Below are 19,810 nucleotides of genomic sequence, written 5' to 3' on the forward strand. Positions count from 1 at the left end.
TCAAACTCCTGTCCATCGAGTCGGTGATGCCATCCAGCCATCTCATCCTCTGTCATCCCCTTCTCCTCCTGCCCCCAATCCCTCCCAGCATCAGGGTCTTTTCCAATGAGTCAACTCTTTGTATGAGGTGGCCAAAGTGATTGGAGTTTTCAGCTTCAGCATCAGTCCTTCCAGTGAACATCCAGGACTGATCTCCTTTAGGATGGACTGGTTGGATCTCCTTGCAGTCCAAGGGACTCTCAAGAGTCTTCTCCAACACCACAAGCATCAATTTTTCGGCGCTCAGCTTTCTTCACAGTCCAACTCTCACATCCATACATGACCACTGGAAAAACCATAGCCTTGACTAGACAGACCTTCTCGTACACTTTAGATACATGTAATTTAATGTATGTGAAATAAATTTCTCATTATAAATAAAAAAGCAGACTACAAAATATTTAAACAAATGGAGAGTTGTGGCATATTCGGAAAGTATCAGTAGTTCTCTAGAAATTCAATGGTTATAATACAATTTCAATCAAAATTCACATACGTTTCATTCAAGAATGCCCTAACTATATTAAATAGCAGAGCCCTTAGAATGACCTGCACAATTCTGAGACAAAGTAAGACAGATGGATATTCCCCATTCACATACCAAGACTTATTTTAAAACCTTAATTGACACATAGACTAATTGTTAGAATCATTAATGTAGAAATACAGAAACAAGTATTTGAGGAAATAGTACATTGTTTAGTAAAGCAGAAATGGTTCAAGTAAAAGTGGTTGCTATGAAAAAAATTAATCCCTATACATATCAAAGAAGCAATTCCATATAGATAACAAAGTTAAAATTTGAAAAGCAAAATTTTAATATTATTAAAGAAAATATAGACAATGTTTTTCCTCCCTGGTATAGAGGACCACAAAGCATGGTTTGACACACACACTTGTTAAGACACACAAAGCATGGTTTATAAAAATATGATAAATTCAGCTATTAAAAATTTTAACAATATGTGTACTTCTAAAGCTATCATTATGAGAATAAAGGTGCAAGTTTCAAACTAGAAGGGCTTAAGAGATTTTTACTCATAAAATATAAAGTACTGCTAGCACTGTCAAAAAAGGGTAACCAAACCATAGAAGGATGGGCAAAATATATGAAGATATTTTATGGAATAATCACTAAATATGTAAGTATTCACCTTCATTAACAAGAAGGAAATAAAAACATCAAAATCAAATGTAGATGCCACTCATTTTCATTTAGTACATCTGATAATACTCAGCATTAGCAAGATTACAGAACCACAGTAAATTATGTTATGCTGGTGGAGGTGTATTTAGTATAATTTTGATGTAACTATTTTAGAAAACAATTTTCTGTTTTTGTGTAAAGTTCAAGCTCTGGATACTGTACAGAGTTGATAATAAATGAACATGTTTCAGCATTTGTGAATCTCAAAAAGCTAGTACTGGTTGAACAAAGTAGAGAAAATTATAGCCAGTATGACACATTTATATAAATTTTCTAAAAATGCATATATACTCAGTGAATCTAAATAAGGTAAAGATAATTTGGAAGTAAAGTTTGATAGTACTTTTAATTTTCTATTTATTAAGGTAGTGATAGAATGAGGAAAAATCCTCTGTATCTATGAAATATCTTTAAGATGAAAATATTTGAAACCTCATAGTTGCAAATTTATAAGCAGTAAGAGCATAAGTATGCATAAAGCATGCATATGGACAGAAACTGGAGGGAACAATGAAAAACTATTGAATGAGTTGTAGCGCGATGAGGAGGTAACTGTTGATACAACACACACATGCATTTTTGTGTTATATAAACCTTCCTTGGTTGTGCCTGATATAAAGTTCAGTGATTTGCTGATGGCTCAGATAGTAAAGGATCCACCTGCAAGGCAGGAGATCCAGGTTCGATCCCAGGGTTGGGAAGGTCCCCTGGGGAAGGGATTAGCTATCCACTCCAGTATTCTTGCCTGGAGAATTCCATGGATAGAGGAGCCTGGTGGGCCCAGTTCACAGGGTCACAGAGAGTTAGACATCACTGAGCAACTTTTATTTTCACATAGTTGATTTTCAAAGTTGTGTAAGTTTCATGTAAAAAGCAAAGTGAGTCACTTTTACATATACATATATATATACATATATTTCAGATAACTTTTAGATTAAAATGTCATTAGGGAACTGTAAATCAATCTATGGGAGTATTTTACACAAATTCATACCCTGTTTAAAAATTTTAAAATAGTAATATCCTGCTGCAAAACAAACTAAGAACTGTAATAGGAAACTAACTCTTACAAAGATTTTGAACCTATTAGTTTTCAATGATATTTCTAGCAATAGCTGTTCATTTAAATATTTTAACATATGCTCACCTTCAATGAATGGATGACTCCCTGAAATTCCCAAGAATCTCAACAAAGGCATTTCATTAAAAAGTCTTTCTTGAACTAAATCTCAAAATCATGCTGTTTAGTGAGGCTGTATTCCTTAGTATGAATGAGAAATAATTTCGTTGAACAATGCTCACAAATTGGGAAGTCAGGCTCAATCATTTTTTTGTAAAGTCATTTGTAATACAACACACACAACCGATAAAGCTAACTCTCTTTCAGTAAACGGTGTATTGATTTCTCTGCTGTGAATGCGTATTGTACTATTCAGAGAAAATGTCTGTTCCAGTTATCTGCCTATTCCCTGGGAATATGTGTCCACAAACTAAATAGTAAGGTGAGAACCGCTCTAATTTGCTTACATTATGTGGTATTTACCCTGGAGTATGGTGACTGTTAGAGGGAAAAAATAAGTCGACATGACATTGAACAACTTCTTTATTGAAAGTGTATGCATGTGAGTGTTTACAAACATGCATATATATACACTGAAATAAAAGGGAAAGGGAAAAAAAGAGTGAGAACGTAGTACGGTCAAGCACTGTGCTAGTCATTGGCAATATAAAATCTAATAAAGGATAGTTCCTGCATTATAAGATGAGAGTGAAATGAATTCTCAAGTTCAATGCCATTGGAACAGTGCTGCAAAGCAAATCTGTAAACGGTGCAAGAAGAGCTCCAGGAGGAAGACCAAGGTTTGTATGGTAAACAGGAGTCCACAAAAAAGTGAGCTTTTAAGACGGTTGCTGAGAGAGTGGGAGCAGAAAATATATTCAAAGGAAACTATGCATAACACTGAAGTCTGAAAGAGAAAGACATATTCGGAGAAATATACATTATTCAATGAGCTTGGAGCAGGGATGCATGACATGCAAGCAAGGAGACTAGAGAGACAAGAAGGACGGCATAAAAAATAGCCCCTGAATCAGAGGAAGTTTTGAGTACAGGAACAGCATATTCATTTTTTTATTTTTAATATATTTCTCTGGGGAGATTAAACAGGTTTCTATTTTAAAAGGACCAGATGTTGTATAAGAACTGCTCAAAAATCACTGCAGGGGCTTCCTTGGTGGTCCAGTGCCCAAGACTCTGAGCTCCCAAAACATGGGACCTAGGTTCTATCTCTGGTTGGGAACTGGGTTCCACATGCTTCAGCTAGAAGTTTGCATACCATGGCTAAGAGTTCACATGCCACAGCTGGGGAAAACACACACACACACACACATCCTGCATGCTACAACTAAAGATTCTGCATGCCACAGCAAAGATTAGAGATCCCTCATGCTGCAACTAAGACCCAACACAGTCAAATAAATAAACATTTTTTTTAATCACTGCAGGAAGAGAATAAGATGACAGAGTAGCAGGATACGGAATTCACCTTCCCCTGCAAACACACCAAAAAAAAAACCATCCACATGAGGAACAATTCTCAATAAAACTGACTGGAACCTGGCAGTGAAACTCAAGTAAAACAACCCAGGGTGAAAGACAGATCCACACAGAATCAGGTAGGAAGGGAAGAGAAATAATGGTAGGACCTGTGCCCCAGGAGGGGACAGAGGAAAAAGGAGATTACACATGCAGAGATCCTCCCTGGGGAGTAAGCAGCTCAGGGCATGTATATGGAGCCACAGTCCTGGTGTTCAGCACAGAAGAGGAGCCCCCTTGTCTGGTTGGCGGGCCAGTGGGATTAACAGGAGGGCTGTGGGAAGCCTACACTCTGCCCAGAAGCAATGTGCATGCATGTGAATCCTCCCAAACCAGAGGAGAGACAGCGGATTAAAACTGTGTAAGTGGCTGACTCATTTCCTATGACCACCTGGCATGTGGACCCCAGCCTGAGCCCAGCAAACTCGCCAGTCCCGCTTCCTCCAGTTTGCAGGTCTATACTGTAGCAAGGGCCACCATGACTGAGCAAAGAACTTAGCTATGAGACACCCAGGTGGTTCAGACCTAAAATGGTGCATGAACAGGGTGGGAGCAGCCATTACAGGTGCTTACATAGGCAACACTTGGGCAGCACCCTGGCCTCTGTCTGCAGCCAGGCCACCACAGCCCACACCTCATAACACATGGCCAGCCCACACAGGTCCTGCTTGTATTGCAGCGCAGTTCAACCAGGGGCTTAATGGCAGGGGCTGAGGTGAGAGGTTGGCCACAAAGGATACTCAGACCTAAAGCAGCATCTGTGAGGCAGGGATAGCCATCACCGGTACTTGCACAGGCAGCAAATCAGAAGCATCCTTGAACTCCATGGCTGGACTGCTGCAGCCCTTACTCTAGCATATGCTGAGAACTGACAGTCCATCTTGCTTCAGCACTGTCCCCACTGGGGCAAGGTGGCTGATGAGAGAAAGAAAATTTACTCACACTTAAAGAAGAACAGAGCCAGCCCAGGCCTGAACCTCAGGCCTTCTTCTCCAGCAACCTGGATCCTAATTCCACCCCTTCTGGATTTATGATGGCCACTGAGCAGGGGAAAGCCTCAGCTCACACTTGGCTCTGTCCCTCGTCCCTGCATCCCCAGCACCATCTCCTCCCAAGGTGAAATAGCTGCCCGCACACCCTGAGGAAACATGTAACTTTTGTTCTCATCAAAATCAGCTGTCTCACCAAAACCCTGAGACCGTGCAGGTTGCACTGGGGTGCTTCCACATAAGGATAGCCCTTCAAAATCATGATAGGTAACTCTTTCACCTAATTTCAAATTTATTCTATGAGGCCACAATTATTTGATACCAAAATCAGAAAAAGACACTACGAAAAAAAAAAGAGAGAGAGAGTTATAGGCCAATTATTTCTGATGAGTATAGATGCAAAATCTCCAACAAAATTTCAACACACCATATCCAACAATATATAAAAAGGATCATACACACTAATCAAGTTTAATTTATTTCAGGGATAAAATGATGGTTCAATATTGCAAAACAATCATCATGGTACACCACATTAATAAAAGGAAAGATGAAAACCACATGATCATCTCAATAGAAATAGAAAAAGCATATGACAAAAAACATTCATTCATGATAAAAACTCTCAAAGTTGGTATACAGAGAAGATATCTCAACATAAAAGATCATTTATGACAAATCCACAGCTAATATTATGCTTAATGCTAAGAACCAGAAATCATTTCTTCTAAAATCAGGAGGAACAAGACAAGAATACCCACTCTTATCACTTCTATTTACCATAATATTGGAAATTATAGCCATAGCAATCAGACAAGAAAAATAAAATGAATCCAAACTGGAAGAGAAAATCCCATATATCTATGGTCAATTAATTTGTGAGAATGGAGATAAGAACATACAATGGGAGAAAGACAGTCTCTTCAATAAGTCATGCTGTTAATAGTGGATAAATACATGCAATACATGCAGCCAAAAGGTAGCTCAGCTGGTAAAGAATCTGCCTGCAGTGCAGGAGACCCAGGTTCAAACCTTGGTTGGGAAGATCTCCTGGAGAAGGAAGTGACAACCCACTCCAGTATTCTTGCCTGGAAAATCTCATAGACAGAGGAGCCTGATGGGCTATAGTCCATGGGATCACAAGAGTTGGACATGACTTAGTGAATAAATCACCACCAAATATGTAAAAGAATGAAATTAGAACATTTCCTCACACCATATACAAAAATAAACTCAAAAAGGCTTCAAAGACCTAAATATAAGACCAGAAACTGTAAAAATCCCACAAGAGAATAAAGTCAATACTGTTTTTCATAACTCATAGCAATGTTTTTTTGCTTCTCTTCCCTGGTGTCTCAGATGGTAAAGAATCTGCCTGCATGCAACCCAGGAGAATGGGTTCAATCCCTGAGTCAGGAAGATTCCCTGAGTCAGGAAGATTCCCTGAAGAAAGGCATGGCAACCCACTCCAGTATTCTTGCCTGGAGAATCCCCATGGATAGAGGAGCCTGGCAAGCTACAGTCCATAGGGTCACAAAGTGTCAGACACAACTGACCAACTAATACTTTCACTTTCCTTAGGAAAAAGAAAGCAAAAACAGCAAAAAACAAACAAATCCAAATGGGACATAATTAAATGTAAATGATTTTGCACGGTGAGGAGAATCTTTGACAAAGACAGCCTACTGAATGCAGGCAAATATTTGCCAATGATATGATTTTTAAGTGATTCATATCCAAAACATATAAACAGTACATACAATTCAATAACAAAAACAAGAGTGATTGAAAAATGTGCAGGATATCAGAATAGACCTTTTTTTCAAAGAACACATACAAATGGCTAACAGGCACATAAAATGATAGATGCTCAGTGTCACTAGATAAATGCAAATCTAATCATTTGATAAATGCAAATCAAAGCCACAATGAGGTATCACCTCACCTGTCAGAATGGCTATCATCATAAAGTCTACAGATGACAAATGTGGGTAAGGATGTGCAAATAGAAAACCTTAATACCTTACTGGTGAGAATGTAAATTGGTACAGCCACTATAGAAAACAATATGGAGGTTTTTCAAAAACCACCAATTCCTGGGTACAAACCCAAAGAAAACAAAACCACAAATTAAAAAAGATACATTTATGCCACTGTTCACAGCAGTATTAGTTACAATAACAAAGATATGGAAACAACCTAAGTGTCTATCAACAGACAAATGGATAAAAAAGATATGAGGTATCTGTATATGTATGTGTATACACATACATATACAGTGGGATATTACTCAGCCATAAAAAGAATGAAATTCTGCCAATTTCAACAACTTGGATGGACTTAGGAAGCATTATGCTTAATGAAGAAAGTCAGATAGAGAATGACAAATAATATTATCTACTCCAGTTATGTTATAACTTGTACGTGGAATCTAAAAAATAAAAACAAGCTAAGTCATATAACAATACTGAATCAGACACACAGATACAGAAAACAAGCTAGTGGTTACCAGTAGAGAAAGGGGAGTGGGGAGGGCCAAGATAGGGGTACAGGATTAAGAGATATAATCTACTGTATAAAACAGATAAGTAACAAAGATATATTGTACAGCACAGGAAAATATAACCTTTGTTTTGTAATAATATTAAATAGACTATACTCTATAAAATACTTCATCATTATGCTGTGTGCCTAAAACTAATGTAAATAAATTATTTATACTTTAAGAAAAAAATCACTCTGCATGTAAATGTTAATTTATGTATATTAATATATGAAATATATAGATGTCTGAAGGTGAAAATGTGACATAAAAACAAAGGAATCTCAGAATCTCCTTAAGGAATTAGTCACCGGACATTTAAGAGGTTAGAAATCTGGGTATGGAGTATGATAAGCAGTCTTTCCTGAATATAGTAACCACCATCATTTATCATATGTTGGCTGTGTATTACATACTTTGCAAAACATTTTATACTCACTGTTTTATTTACTCTTTCTAACTCTTTTTTAAGAGTCGACTGTGTGAATTCCCTTTCAGGGATAAGAAATTTGAGAATTAAAAGGTGATAGAAAATTCATCTCAAATCACAAAATTGGTAAACGGAACAGAGTATTACTTCAAAGGCTGAGCATGTAAATGCAAGAAAGAAATGGAACCCACACCACTGGTCTAAAGATGAGGAAGTCATCTGCCTGTTATATACTGAGTAACATTATACTGCAAGAAAACAGGAAAACATTACTGCTATGATAAAATTAAGCCAGAGAATAAAATCAGACAACCTAAGGATCAAGAAGAAATGACTTCTCTAGGAAGCTGTAAAGAGCTGTAGAGTCTGGTTTCAACATAACCTGCCTGACACATACAGAAAATGAGGGGGTTCTCTCAGGGTGTGAGCACAGTGACACCAGAGAAAGTGGCAATAACTACTTGCCTACTGGATACATACTATGTCCCAAGATTTGCACCAAGCCATTTAAACATGAGCTAAATGGGACACAAAGAATTTGATGTGACTTGTCACTCATTATCTGACTCCAAAGTTCATTCTCTTATGCAGAACTGCCTTCCACATCTGAGTATAGGAAATATCTGAATGGCCATGTGGAGCTGTTTTTTTTTTTAACTTCTTTTTTTAAAAAACTTATTTATTTTAATTGGAGGCTAATTACTTTACAATATTGTAGTGGTTTTTGCCATACATTGACATGAATCAGCCATGGGTGTACATGTGTCCCCCCTCCTGACCCCCTCCCACCTCCCTCCCCATCCCATCCCTCATGGTCATCCCAGTGCACCAGCCCTGAGCGCCTTGTCTCATGCATCGAACCTGGATTGGTGATCTGTTTCACATATGATGATATACATGTTTCAACGCTATTCTCTCAAATCATCCCACCCTCACCCTCTCCCCCAGAGTCCAATAGACTGATCTATACGAGGGAGCTGGTTTTTAATGTATCAATTTACCCTACCATTTTTTCTGCTTTAATCATGACTTCTCATCTTATAGAGAAATAGAGAGGATGGGTTAGAAGGGGTTTGACTCTCAACTAGTTATGGTGTAGGAGTACATTTAATCACTTAGGTGATAAGTGTGATGTTTTCAAGTTATGAAATTCTCATATGGTTTGGGGGTGTAGGAGGTATTACTCAGAAAAGACATTACTAAATTGATATTAAAGCATTTTTTCCAGGTACCCTAAGGTACACAGATAATCTCAGCTATATGAAACTCATGGCATACAAATTCAAATTCACAAAACAGATATATTAAAGAGTATTTATTTTCAAGAGCAAAAGCAATTTTCCCACTACACAAGGATTTCTTTAACTAGCAAATTCCCCCCCTAGTGTATTTCAATTAGGTTTCCATTTACAAAAAAAAAAAAAAAAATCAATTTGTGTGCAAGTTTGCAGTGAGACAGCTATTGCACAAAGTAAAATACAGTAATATCACACTTTAGAGATTCAAACAAAACTCCTGGGCAGAAAGCACTTTGAAAACCACACACAGAAATTATGCATCCTTGTAGATGACACGTGGAGTAGCCTTCCGCTCTTCAGTCAGTTTAATGGATGATAAACTCACCAGTGCTGAGAGTTCAGTACATGCCAGCAAAACTCCCAAATTAATTCCTACTGATGACTCTTTTCTACTTTTTTTCTCCCCTCACTGCTATTATCTGGAAACAAGTTGACACTGACTTCTTACACTCAGGACTTATCTAGACTTCCAGCTGTTTGACTGATAAGGAGATTACTAAATAAACTTCTAACTCTGCCAGATGGTAGGTGGTCATGTTTGACTTGAAATATTTTCAGCTCTTTGGATTAACAAAGAAAATTTTAAGGATAAGAAGAACTTTCCCCTCCCCCGCTTTCTAGACAGTATTTAGAGGAATGAACTTTTTAGACTTATGACTGGCATTCCTGCCTAAAGTAGCATCTGATCAACTGTGTGGAGAACATGAAATTTACTGAAAGTATAAACTAACTATGGCTGCGAAAGACATTGGGTTTTGTCCTTGCAAGGATGAATAAACTGGAAAAGACTTTCACATAAATGAAATCTCTTACATAGATGCCCCTTCCCCCAAAACCTTTAGCATAAGACAATGGCCATCATGTTGATGATGATTAGATATTAAGTCACTGTAAATAAACTCTTATATACCAAAGGGATACAGGGGAAAAGGTCAGCACTTGGAGTAAAATAGAAGGATTTGTTTTGAGTCCTGGGTTTTCCAAAGGACTACCTTCATGTCCTTGGACCTCTCTTTAACCTCTCAGAGCCTCCTTTTCCTCATAAACAAAATAGGGACCAAAGGATCTATAATTTATGGAATATAATCTGTGAAATTGTAGCTATTTTATATTTTTGTAGTCATTTAGAACATCTTTCTTCCCTTAATTCTTTTATAAAACTGTTGACTAGCTTACTTTAAGCCTCTCTGCAAATCTTTCATCTGCTTTAAGGATTCTTAGCAATTATCAATCCAATTCTGTTTAATCAAAGCTATGATTTTTCCAGTGGTAACGTACAGATGTGAGAGTTGGACCATAAAAAATACTGAGCACCAAAGAATTGATGCTTTTGAATTGATGTGGTTCTAGAGAAGACACGTGAGAATCCCCTGGACAGCAAGGAGGTCAAACCAGTCAATCCTAAAGGAAATCAACCATGAAGATTCACTGAAAAGAGTGATGCTGAAGCTTCAATACTTTGGCCATCTGAGGCTGAGTCAACTCATTAGAAAAGACCCTGATGCTGGGAAAGATTGAGGGCAGGAGAAGAGGCCAACAGAGGATGAGATGGTGGAATGGCATCTCCAACTCAATGGACACAAGTTTAAGCAAACTCTGCGAGATAGTGAAGGGCAGGGAATCCTGGTGTGCTACAGTTCATGGGTTCTCAAAGAGTTGGACACAACTTAGCAACTGGACAACAATGAACAAATCAAATACTAATTGAACCAATGATAATAGATAGTTTACTGCTCTAAGCCAAGTACTGTCCTAAATTCTCAAGGAAGAAGCATGGCAATGTTTAAAAATGTTTTGGTTTACTTACAACATATATTAGAAACTTACAAAAGTAGCTCTAACTTTCCACTCCTCTTTGTAGCCATTCTCTTTGCTATGTGACTCTATAGCTCTTTCTATTGAGATATATTTCCCCAGCTCTTATCTAGGCTGATCTTCTGAGCCCTTCACTAGTAAACTGTGATGGAAATGATACTTAGCTAGGTCTGAGTCTAGACCTCAGGAAACCTTGCATATATTTCTATTTTCTTGAAACTCTGCCAGTTCCATGAAACTAGGTTTGGACTGCACTATTGGAGGGTGGGAATCCACTTGGAAGACAGCCCACTTGTACCATACAAGGCACTTCTTGATTTGCTAGAGTCAGTTGAGCCCCCAAAATCTGACAGTCCACATTAGATCAGCATGGGAAGGACTGGGTATGAGGGGATCTCTGACTGCAGATGAGTAGGGAGCTTAGCCAATTCCAATAAAGAAATTGATCTATATGCTCAAGAGCAAAACGTGTCAAGCATCCCAAGGGGAATCAGTTTAGAAGTACAATCAGGCTAATAAATAAACTGATTAGGTCATAGTAATGACTTATGCAATGGAGGCAAAATACAAGCTGTAAGGGGTGTAGAGGAGAGAGAGAGATCATTGGCATCCAGGAGATTCATGGGAGATAGTTTAGTGTGACCCTATTAGAACTGAGTTCAGAAAAACAGAACTTGTTGGAAATGTAGCAGGTTTTTAAATTTAAGGACATTTTCTGCTAAAACACATGCTCTATTTGGAGGAGGGGATGGGTTGACAAAATGTAAGCAGACTTGCGCTTTACAAATAATACTCTGATGATGAGGTAGAAGCTGAGTTGTGAGAGAGAAGAAAGGAGTGAGGTTTACTGATGTCTATTCTAGGAATCATTCAGCTAAAAGATAATGAGGATTTCACTAAGATAAACAGTCAATAGGGATGAAGATTAAGAGATGGGTTTGAGAAATATCAGGAATTACAATCTATGGATGGAACTGTTGCTTTTGTTTGCAGTGCAGAAGCACTCAGTAGAAAGGTAGCATATCACAGAACTGATAATTCTCTTGTTGTATCTACTTCTTAGAAACCTACTGTGTCATTTTGATGAAAGGATTTAGCCCCTGAACTTCTAAGAATGTTAGCTGTTAAAAAGTAAAGAACATGGAATCTCAGCAGATACTGGTAAATGGGTTTAGGTCTGTTGTGTAGCCTGCATTTAGACTTTTTGTAGATAAAATCAAAGCAGGTGCTAGAAGCTGCAGAGACCCAAGTTTGGCTTCCTGGGACACTGCATGACTCTGGGTCCAAAGTTGCAGTAACTTCTGGAGACACAAGTGACTTCCTGAAATCAGTGAAGGGAGTGACCACTTACTTTCTCTTTTGTCATTATACCTTTCTTTTTTTCCCCATTCATCTTTAGCTGAGCCTTGATTCAGAGTAGTGGACTGTGAAACATTGAAAGTGGGCTAAGAAGATTAAAGATCTCCATGAAAAAGTTATGAAATACGACTCTGACAATTTGGTGCCGATCGTTTGTGATGTGTGAAATTAAATCCTTATCCAATGTGCCTAGACAATGCAATTAGTCTCGAGTATCTATGTCAGGAAACATTTCTTGTTAAGTCAATGCAGGAACAGCTCAAAAATAGACCACCCTGAGTAAAACTCTTTTTGTTGTTTTTTAAGTCATTTAGTGCTCCAGATTTCCAATAGGGGAAAAAAAAAACATGATGACAAACAAGAAAAGTTAAGTGATTTGCTTGAGTCAAGGATACACAGTGATTAATTATCTATTTGTTTATATCATTCATGCATTTCTCTATCCATTTTTTCACATATATTTGTTGAGACCTACTATGTACGAGGGGCTTCCCTGGTGGCTCAGATGGTAAAGAGTCTGGTTGCAATGCAGGAGACCCTCGTTCAATCCCTGGGTTGGGACAACTCACTCCAGTATTCTTGCTTGGAGAAACCCATGGTCAGAAAAGCCTGGCAAGCTATAGTCCATGGGGCCACAAAATGTCAAACACGGCTGAGTGACTAACACACACACACGTACACAAACACACACACTATGTATGAGATATGTGAGAGACAGTGATGAGCAAAACAGGCCAAGTTGGTGCTTTAGAGTATATACAATATACTGGAAAAGAGAGAAGGTGGATGTTAAACAAACACAAACGATTGAAAAATCAAAACTACAGCAAATACTACGTAGAAGCAAAACAAATAGCAAACGTGAGAACAAGACCTTTATCTGTCTTTGTCACAGTCATAGGCATCAGACACGGCCCCGAGTCTGCCCATATTGTATTGGTTGGGTATGTTCAGAACTATAACCTCAACACCAAGGACCTTGACAGACAGCAACTGATTTAATCCTCACGTGTGAGTACTACTGTTGCTCCTATGTTGGGGATGAGAAAAATGAGACAGAGAGGCAAGTAGTATGCCAGAGATCATCCACTAATTAAGTGGTCAAATCAGGAGTAGAAACTAGGCTTGGGCTTTAGAAGGACATGCTCTCAGCCACTGTGCTATGCCCACCCAGAAGAGCTAATCTCAGCCTAATAACCCGATCCTCTTTCCTAATACAACACATCTTGATTATCTCTTATGACCCAGTTCATGATAAGCCTTCGGTGACACTATCCCAAAATTCCGCAGAGAAAGTCAACTCTGCGGCATGTGTTTAATTAAATGCAAGAGGAATAGTAAAGTAGGACTGTGAGCATGCACTCTTAGCCCAGGCAATTTCTTGACTCTCTAAGACTTCAACTGTGTGCAAAAGTTTCAACGAGGCACTTCACCTCTTGTGCTTCAGTTACCCTTTGATCCTGGCACTGCCAGCTAGACCCCTGATAGATCACTATCATTCTGGAACAACTAGGGGCTTTGAAGTCTGCTTACGTTGCATTGATTTGGTATGCTCAGAGCTATTAATACAACCTCAGTATCCCAAATACAATACATGCTCAATACGTATCATTGACTTACTGAATGAAATCCTTTCATTAGCTTTGCCAGCCTACTTGTCTGCTCATTAAACTTTCCAGCAACATTGGATGGTTTGATATTCTCTTCACTTACTTTACAGCGTTTTATGTCAATATCACTGTATTTTTCTCTGCCTATAATAAATAAAGTACCATGACACAATCCCTTATCTAAAACCTATGCAGTCAGATGAGTGATAGAATCGGTAATCAGGGGGAAGAGATAGGGAGAGGTATTTTATGAAGATAAACCAATGCAACTGCATATTAAATAATGCCCTCAGTAGAGTCTGGGGTATATTGCAATTAAAATATATTAATATTTCTGGAGCACAGCAAGGAAATATTTACACTAAAAGAGACTAATGAATATTCTAGTACATCAGTTTACTTTCAGTTTTGCTACTGTTTGAGCGACTACACCACCACCACCACACCATTTGAGCTACCAAAAGTCTGAAAGCAAAACTTTCACTTTCAGAGTGTTGGTTTTTGGAATTGAAGAATAAATGCTATGGGCCTGTAGGCTCCTTATACCCTTTTTTGGCCTACTGTTATCTGTATCTCACAGGTTAAGACCTCAAAGCTTCTTCACAGAAAGTTTACCGTTTCTCAAAGATGAAATTCTTCCAGTTCTCTACTCCCACCAGCCTCAGTTCCTCTAACAGCTCATGGCATTTTCAGTACTATGCTTGATTTAGATGTACATGTACTTATTCTCCTTCCTAAATGGAGAGCTACTTGAAGGTCAGAAAATACCTTATTCATATTTTTTCCCTTACACTAACAGATTCTCTGTGTCAAGAGTAGGGTTTAATTAAGCATAAAAGATACTAGAATGTTGAGGGGGGGAAAAAAGTAGGATATTCCCAAAAAAGGTGAAAATGAAAGAGTGGGAAGGCAATTCTATAAACTGATTAAAGCCTGCATAGGGGCGCTTACTAGCAAGTTACATATTATCTAACACAAAACTAACAAGCTAACATGAGGAAATGGAGCTTGAGGGGCTTAGTGACTTACAGTTAAATGGTAACAGCATTGCAATTCAGATTTAAGACTGCCTCCGTAACAGCTGTGTTTTTCCCTCTCTATTCTCCACCCCAAAGAAGTAGTGTGATCTAAGGGAATTCAAGGAATCTTAACGAATTTTGAAAGCAATTTGTACACCTCATGCAATACAGACATGATTCCAAAAGAATCAAGTAAGAAAACAGTATTTCCGTTAGATGCAGTTGGGAACGACTGGACTAAATAAATAAGGCTTCTCAGGAGGTGAGGGGTGTCGGAGGAATTTATCACCGCCCCCCCCCCCGTTACAAGGAAACTAAGGAGAATGGAGAGGATGTTTAGAAGGAGTCACTAGGTACAACAACATTGCAAACTTAATTGTAAAGCTGATCCCCTCTGTGCCATCTTATTAAGCAGCTAGGGAAATCCTTTATCACAAAAGATTTCCGAGGATGTGACCTTTTCCTTCTCTCCATTTCTGTTTCACTTAAATTATCACCCTGAAGATTTCAAAGGGGCACTCTCAGCAGTCTGATAGATTGGAGCCCCTCTCTAACTAAAGGACGCATTGATTGCATAAAGAGAAAAAAATATCGGCCACATTCCCCGTATGTCTCTGTGAAATCAACTTTGTGCTCACGTGAGCCTTTTTTTTTTTTTTTTGGTATTTGCTATCGCTTTGAAAATGACAAAGTAGCATTAAAATCATTATTTTTTGAAATAAAATCTTGTGGTGTGATTACAATCATGAAACCAATTGTGACGATGGCATTGTAAGTCTCCCTTCCCATTCTCTTACATAACTTGGCCAGAAAATGTACTCAGGGCACACAAAAAAAAGGAGGTAATTTGTTCTTTGAGAGAAGCTGAACGCTTACCTTGGGCTGAGAAAATGAAGGCTCTTGTTGCTCTCTTCTTAAATCTTGACTAAAATCTTGCACACCTGATCAGTTCATTCTGAATCTTTTAGATATTTTTGCATGCATTAATGTACAGATGCATGCATATATGGAGGCACTGTTGCCATGTCAAGTTGGACAAGCAAATATACTTGCCTTTTATTTTTTATGATTATGAGAGCTCTGCAAGGTTAGGGTGACTCAGGACACTTGCGCCTCTTTGTTGCTGTTCAGTCAGTAAGTTGTGTCCGACACTTTGCGGCCCCGAGGACTGCAGCATGCCAGGCTGCCGTGTCCTTTACTAACTCCTGGAGTTTGCATTTCCATGAGAGCTTTCCTACTGCCTTTCATTCAAGTCCAAACCGCCTAACCTGGTGGCGATGCCCTTGTGCTCTGCTCTCTGACCACCTCTGTAGCCCCATTTGCTTTCACCGGATACTTTAAGATACTCTTCTTTCTACAAAGTAGTGGGGTAGTCTCCCTCCCACCTCAGTGGTTTAGTACCTTCTCTCTCTTCTGTCTCCAGTGCTCTTCCTGAGACTCCCATGTAGTCAGGGTCTCAGAAGCTTCCACAGTCCTCCTGCCTGGAGCCACCCTGAGCCCATCTCTCCAGGTGGAGGCCTGCCTTTCCCCTTGACTAGCCCTGCTCACACCCAGAATTTCTTGGCTTTTGCTCGTCTTTCCCACTGAACTATGAACGCGGGTAGATTAGACACAGGTGCAGCTTGTGAAACATTTTTAGCCTTTAGCACAGTGTCTGCTTGTTAACCTTATACTTTTAGCCTTTAGCACAGTATCTGATGCATACTAGAATCTCAAATATGTGTTGAAACCATAAATGAATGAAAGAAATGAATGTGTCCCAAGAAAGTCAGGATGAAGAGATGGTTGTTCATTTTAAATGAACAACTTTCCCAGTGCCTATTTCCAAAATTCCAAAGGCAAAGCAAATGGGAAATCTGTTATCAATTTGTACGTAACTCTGAGCACCTGTGGGGCTTATAAGTGGTAATCAGTCAGTGTTGCTTAAGTAGAAGGAGCGGCAAAGCTTCAAAGTTTTGAGCTTTAAATTCTTAAGTTCTTCACTCTAGTTAAATGGTTTTCTCAGATTCCTTACCTAAAAAACAGTTATTACTAGTTAATAATTATAAGCTGAATGATGATAGATCTGTTTTCTGCTTGTTTTAATTTATTTCATTTTAAAGAATTAAGATTAAAAATGATAGAACAGTATGGATACTTTGTAACTAGTCAATAATTGTAACTTTTATAAATACTATTCCCTGTAAAACAAGGGTGATTTAAATCAGGTGTAATTCTAAGCCTCAAGAAACTCCTAATCTAATCCAGGAAATAAAACCACTAAGTAAAGAACAGACTACAGAGAAATTTGTAAAGAACACTTTTGAGGTTCACCTTGAATATGAAAACTCTTTTGAGAGATTATTACTTCTGTCACCATGAAAAGAGGTCACAACAGGGTTCAAATCTTAATTTTATCAGTAAGGGTGAGCTCCTGGGAAAGCAATATTTAGCTTCTATGGAATTCAATTTCCTCAGCTGAAAAGATGGGACATGGCTCAGTTATTGCATAGGATTATAGCATGGCTACAATGCAACAATGCATGTCGGAGAATCTAGCAAAAAATGCACTGACATTCCAGTGTCTGTACTACATGCCATGTGCCCTGAGATTTATATCCATGGTCTGGAATATGACCTATGTTAATAGAGTTTTACATAAATTAAAAAAAATATGCAAAAGAGTTTTTAAGCTTGGAATTGAAGGATGAGGGGATTTAGATAGGTGAGTTATGGAGCAGAATGGGACTGTGGATAGATTCCAGAGGGGGAAAGAGTGGGAGAAAATAGGAAGGGGCAGGGAACCCCAAAGCATGTTAAGAGCATAGTGAAGTGACTTATCCAAGGTCACAGAGCTAGTCAGTGGCAGATCAGGGCTGTTTCTGTTTTACAGCAATCAGAAATAAGGCCATAGGTGACATGGGAGAGCCGGAGTTTTAGGAAGATTATTTTGGTGTTATTTGCAAAGCCGAAGAAGTGGAATTGAGTCCCTGCTCAGATGGTAAAGAATCTGCCTGCAACACATGAAACTCAGGATTGATCCCTGGGTCAGGAAGATCCACTGGAGAAGGGAAAGGATACTCACTCCAGTATTCTTGTTTGGAGAAACCCATAGACACAGGAGCCTGGTGAGCTACAGTTCATGGGATAGCAGAGAGTCAGACACAATTGACAGACTAACACCACCTGTTTCCGAGACTGAGCCAGGACCTTGGACACGGGCATATACAGTCATCCATGCAGAAAGTCATGGTGCTGTCACGTGTGTGAGGCAATAAAATAGGTGCTGACGGGAGTAAAATAATAATACCACTGATGATCATGGCAGACAATCCTGAAATTCTCAGTGTTAGAACTCATCAGTATTTGATCTTGGAATAATGGCAGTTTCATACAGTGGAAGAGAATATATTCCAGGAATTATTCTTTGTGCTTTAAAAAAAAAAATAAACATTCATTTAATCTTCACAGTAACCCCATGAGATTGGTGCTATTATTATTCTCATTGAGTGTAAAGAAACTGAGAGATATTTCAAAAGACAGTATAGGCTACTTACTGTGATAAGAGCTCAAGAGAGAGGTACATCCAAGAGATAAAACTGAGAGTCATGAATACTGACATAGGATTTGATGTAGGATAATAAACGGGATTTCAAAGGTTTTAAAATAGAGCGTGGAGAGGATGAATTTAGAAATGTGAGTGAAAGGTCGTCAATATCACATGAAACATACTCAAACTAGAAAAGAATTAGCCGATGTTTATCTGAATTTTAAGTATGCTCTATATTTCACTTTACGAATTCCAGAAATCCTCTCTATAAAAGCAAAGAGCAAATGATCCCTTTATCGTTTGTAAAATGATTGCAAAAATGTAGACTCCTTCATACGATGACTTGCCCAAGACTTACGGACAGTCACTTGCTATCAGAAGATCTGGATTTTACCTCTGGCAGTGCCCCTTTCTAGGCCACATTTGTAGTGCTTTTCAGGGTGCATATTTTGAAAATATGTTTATAAGAGAAGAAATATATTAATAAGCTTGTGCAATACAATGTACATTTTTCTTGGAGGAATAGCAAGTTGATAAAAACTGCTTTGCCTCTAGGCCAACAATATTTTTTTGTGTTTGATTTTGCTTTTCACAATAATTTATAAGCATTCAGTTTCAGTTCAGCTGCTCAGCTCTGTCTGCTCTTTGCAACCCCACAGACTGCATCACTCCTGGCTTCCCTGTCCATCACAAACTCCCGGAGTTCACTCAAACTCATGTCCATTGAGTCAGTGATGCCATCCAACCACCTCATCCTCTGTTGCTCATATAAGCATTGGACATAGTGATATTTAGATACTTCAATAGGGAGAGATTTGTAACACGAACAGGCAGATATGGCTACTGAAAGGTGTCGGTTCCCTGAATCTCCATTTTCACCTCTAAACTGGAAAAACTTGCATTTAAACTTACATTTATTCTGCATGTATTCTCTCCTCACCTTCTAGAAAGGATTAGGGAGTTAGAGACAGGCAAACTAAATCCTTCCAGAGGACTCAGGTCACCTTATAGTGTTGCATGGGAAGCAATTACAAAATGAATATGTTTTTGCAAAATAGAAGAGATGATACAAATAAAATTCTTTGGTAATTTTTCAACAACCTCCTAAATGGTCTTCCTTTCCACACTTTCTCCTTAACCTACAGTTTATATCGAACCTTCAATAACACAGGTGCAGCCAGGTTTTTATCCTCTTAATTAAAAGTATTTGATGGTTTATGAGACCCATCGCCTATGAAGTTCAAACTTTGTAATGAAACAGAGAAAGCCACTCACAAACTAATCTCTTCTTTTCAGGCTCATTTTCCATCATGACTTTGCACTAGCTGCTCCCCTTTCCTGCTATTTCTCCCCTAATGAGCTCCCTTTCATCCTGTA

This window comes from Cervus elaphus, chromosome 2 (assembly GCF_910594005.1).
Source record: "Cervus elaphus chromosome 2, mCerEla1.1, whole genome shotgun sequence".
NCBI classification, from domain to species: domain Eukaryota; kingdom Metazoa; phylum Chordata; class Mammalia; order Artiodactyla; family Cervidae; genus Cervus; species Cervus elaphus.